This window comes from Ipomoea nil, unplaced genomic scaffold (genome assembly GCF_001879475.1).
Source record: "Ipomoea nil cultivar Tokyo-kokei standard unplaced genomic scaffold, Asagao_1.1 scaffold0937, whole genome shotgun sequence".
NCBI classification, from domain to species: domain Eukaryota; kingdom Viridiplantae; phylum Streptophyta; class Magnoliopsida; order Solanales; family Convolvulaceae; genus Ipomoea; species Ipomoea nil.
In genome coordinates this window covers 1,466,297-1,470,981 of record NW_017617365.1, presented here as the reverse complement: position 1 = coordinate 1,470,981, position 4,685 = coordinate 1,466,297, and the positions used below count along the sequence as shown (strand labels likewise).

The following is a 4,685-nucleotide window of genomic DNA, read 5'->3' as shown; positions in this document are numbered from 1 at the left end:
TATTTAACAATATATGATTGTTACGTTATACTTACTGCGATTCTCTTTGAACTCTCATCAACGAACATACCATTCTTCTTTTTGTGTATTTGCTCGAAACACCCAAACATATTAGGCTCCTTTTGAAGATCATTTTGCTATTAAACAAGCACAAATAATAAAATGATACTTAACTTGTAAAATATATACAAAGAATAAATTTGTAAGTTAAATGTATTACCAGCTTGTGAGCGTGCTCAATAGCTAATCTAGATCCTCCGGTTTGTCGAGAACATCCAGTACCGGGTCCTTCCACCTCACTCATTCTATTTTTGCTGTTTTGATCTGATTTAGCTTTAACGTCTGGCTTATCCCAATATGCCTCCCAAATACGCCATGTTTCTTCAGCTACACAAGTTGGCCTCCCAGTTGATATCAGTTTTTTTTTTTTTTTTTTTTTTTTTTTTTTTTTTTTTAATTTGGCGATCATATCTGCATAGCGTGAGGCTGCTTGTGATAAAAAGGCTTCGTGAATTTGTGTGTCAATGGATGAGTCCCACTTGTAAAATTTCTATAACATTAGAAGTTCGTCAAATTTAAGGTAAACACAATTAGAAATGTCCAGAGCACAATTTAAGTAGCCAACTTAACTATAAATATCCAAAGTACAATTTAAGCTGCAATTTTTCTACATTTAGTTAGTAACATAACAAAACAAGCCTACCTTATTAGTACCTACTGCAGATATCAATTATGCAAGAAACTGCACCATTATGCAGCTTAAATTCACTACAAAAACACATATTCAATCAAAGTTTTCTATCCCAGAAACACCAATCAACAATATTGCAGCCAACTTAAGTATAAACTTGTTTAAACTTCTGCAGCTTAAAGCAAAATTGCACCATTCTGCATCTTAAAGCAAAATTGCACCATTCTGCAGCTTAAAGCAAAATTGCACTATTCTGCAGCTTAAAGCAAAATTGTTTAAACTTCTGCAGCTTAAATTCACCAAAGCACAATTTACCAAAGCACAATTTAAGCACCATTCTGTAGCTTAAATTCACCACAAAAACACATATTCAATCAAAGTTTTCTATTCCAGAAACACCAATCAACAATATTGCAGCCAACTTAACTATAAACTTGTTTAAACTCTGCACCATTCTGCAGCCTAAAGCAAAATTGTTTAAACTTCTGCAGCTTAAATTCACCAAAGCAGAATTTACCAAAGCACAATTTAAGCACCATTTAAGCAGAGGAGATACAGAATCAAAAGCACAATTTAAGCACACCATTCTATAGCTTAAATTCACCACAAAAACATAGATTATCTTTTATCTATCCATTTCTTTAAACTTCTACTGATAAAATATATGGTTAGATGGTGTTCTTGAAGTTTGATTTGCTTAACAACAGAGGAGATGCATAATCTTGGCACTTACATTCAATAAAAGATCTATTACTTGTGCAAGATCAATAGAAAAAGATGGAAAAACAACAGTTTTTTTTCCTCTACAACCAACATTCAAATATTAAAAGTCAGAATTTACCTTCAATTCGTCAAAGTATGTCTCTTTGTACTCATTAGGCACACTCTTCCAATTATATCCATTCGGATGGATCATTTTCATGAATATTTTTGTTATTGTAACTGAACATGGGTGAGAAGGCATCAACCTGTACATATATAAGAGATGAATAAAGATAAAAGTAATATACACATAAATGTTAACATAATATACCACATTTTTACCTCTCAGCCTCTACATGAATAGTAGGCAAATCACAGCCAGTAGATGATCCTGCAACTGATGAAGATGTGGGTGGAGCAGTAGAGTCCGATGGTGATGTAATCGGCAAATCAACTGGTGAACCAATAGAAACAGGGGACACAATTGGTGGAGATACTACAGTAGGAGGAGGTGCTACAATAGGTTCCACAGGAGGTGGTACACCCCGTCCATGTCCTCTTATGCGTCTAGCTCGACTACCACCTCGTGTCATCTAAACCAAAATATAATAAAATTAAATAACATATAAATATTACATGTTCATTTACATTTGAACTATGCACTAACTATTAGTGCCGTTACCACTATCTCCTATTACTGAATCTGTACTTGAGTCATCATCTATTTCTTCTTCTAACTCAAGTTCATCTTCCATGTCACCATGTTCGCCATCAAGTTCTATCACCCCACCATTTGGGTCATCTAAAGTCAATGGGTCCTCATCTATTTGCACGTGATCATGATTGTTAGTAGTTTCCTCTTGAAATGGTGCAGGTATTAGAGATGCTTCACTAGATATAGATGATTCAGGAACTTCTACATTAGATCTCGCTTTAATTTTGCAAACAGCCCACCAATCAAGCTTGTCACAACGCAAACTTGGGTATGTACAATAATAAACCTGAGCGGCTTGCATTGCTAGAACGAATGGTTCATAGCGATTGAATCTACGCTTATGATTAACTTCAACAAGTTTATACTTGGAATGAACCTTTATGCCGACAGTTGTGGGGTCAAACCACTCACACATGAATAATATTGTCCTCTTGATTGGTAAGCCAGGGTACTCAACTTGTACAACTTCTACCAATTGACCATAATAATCACTTTTATCTATACTATAGTTTATACCTTTTATGCAAACTCCACTATTCAATGTTTCTTTAGCTCCACCATAACCAATGGTGTGAAATTTAAAGCCATTTCACATAACACCCTGAATAGCTGTTGACAGATCTAAGTGGCCCTTTTGCAAGAGCCTTTATAAATTTGTTTGAAATGTTGTTTGAAGGATCATGTGCATGTATAATACATAATATAAGCGTCAAAGTGTGTTAAACAATTTGAAGCTCAATATACATAATATACAAGTCTTACATAGCCATTGAACCAATTTGCAAATTCATTTTCCAATTTACGACCAATGGTAGTACTGGAAATGTTTGGTTGACTCCTCTTTAACTCCTCAGTATAAACCCTTTATAACGCATAGGTTTGAGCACATGGGTTAGTATTTATAACACATGTCATACGAAAAATTGAACAGAAGTGAATTCTTACTCAATAAACGGCTCCACTTCTGAACAATTTAATAACACATAGGTTTGAGCAGCTTTATATTCTTCATCCGTCATATATCTCTCTTTTGTTTTGCCAAATGCTCGACCTAGATACTTGAATATAGAAAGAGTTTCTTCATGTTCATCAACTACATATTCACTATCATCTGCATTTCGAGGCATATTTCTGTGTTTCGTGCTGACGTGGTCTTCAAAATAGTATGAACAGAACGATGATGCTTCTTCGACCAAATATGCATTGGATATAGAGCCCTCGACCTTCGCTTTATTTTTGACATTATTTTTTAATTTTCGAAGGTATCTAAAAAAAATTGACATACATAAGTGAAGATTTTATTATATGTTTGGAAACATATAAAACAACTAATAAAAATTGTACCTCTCAAATGGATACATCCACCTATATTGAACCGGACCAACAATCCTTGCTTCATAAGCTAAGTGGATTGGTAGATGCTTCATGGAATCAAAGAAACTAGGAGGAAATATACGTTCAATTTGACATAGAATGAGAGATATGTCATTCTCAAGCTTCATCATTTCCTCAACTCTAATCGTAGTAGAAGTAAGGTTCTTAAAGAATAAACTCAACTCTGTAAGAACTTTCCAAACATTTAACGGGAGCAACTCACGAAATGCAATTGGTATTAGTCTCTGCATAAACACATGACATTCGTGACTTTTCATACCAAACAACTTCAACTTCTTCATTGTAACACCCCGTGTTACGGCCTTCAATCCCGGATTAATTATTTAATTAATCCCGTTAATAATAATTAAATATGATTTAATTCGGTTAGGTTTCCCTTTAATTAATTAATAAGGTCCACTATGAACCGTGGACCCTTGCCTAAATTAGAGTCTTAAGCCTATTAGGAATAAAGAAAGTAAACCTTTTACTATTTAGATTCTAATTAGGAATCCTAGAGCTAGTTATCTAGTCGGAATAAAGGAAGTAGGCCTTTTACTATTCAGATTAGGATTAGGATTCTCTTTAATTAATTAATATGGTCCACTATGGACCATGGACCCTTATCCCTAAAACAAGTCCTTAGTCCTATAAGGAATGGAATTAGCAAGCCCATGGTATTTAGACCCCAATTATGACTCTTAGGAATATATATATATATATATATATATATATATATATATATATATAAATAGGATCATAGGAGGCACCTAAATCTTCCACCACAATAATCTCTCACCACACCAAGAATTCCAAGAATTCCCCTAGGAGAAATCAAGAAAGAGGAAAGCTTAAAGAAAGACCCTTCATAGCCAAGGAATTAATTAAGGCTAAGAGGTAACCCATGTCTCAACAAAACCTATTTTCATAGCTATGATTCCCCTCTTAGGATTTCCCCCATATTCTTGTGTGTTGATGATTCGTTATAATGATCTTGATAATTGGTGTTATGATTCCATGGGTGATCTTGATGATAAGAGGTTCTTGATGTTCTTGATGATTATATAACGTTCTTGATGCTTATATGATATTCCTACAGAATCTTGATATTAGAAGATGAATTGTGTTCTTGTTAATTTAAAAGTAATTAGAACCCTAGATTATATCGTGGAATTCGTATGATATTATTCATTGGTATATTGG

At 34.0% G+C, this 4,685-nt stretch overlaps 1 long non-coding RNA gene across 1 annotated transcript; it reads right to left on the bottom strand.

The window, feature by feature from the left end:
- Positions 1-533: 533 nt before the first annotated feature.
- On the bottom strand, positions 534-3,531 carry LOC109179623. The gene is made up of 3 exons (XR_002053947.1): positions 3,453-3,531; positions 1,533-1,659; positions 534-550 (listed from the first exon to the last, which is right to left on the bottom strand). It is a non-coding gene; the product is annotated as an uncharacterized LOC109179623 (long non-coding RNA).
- Positions 3,532-4,685: the final 1,154 nt, after the last annotated feature.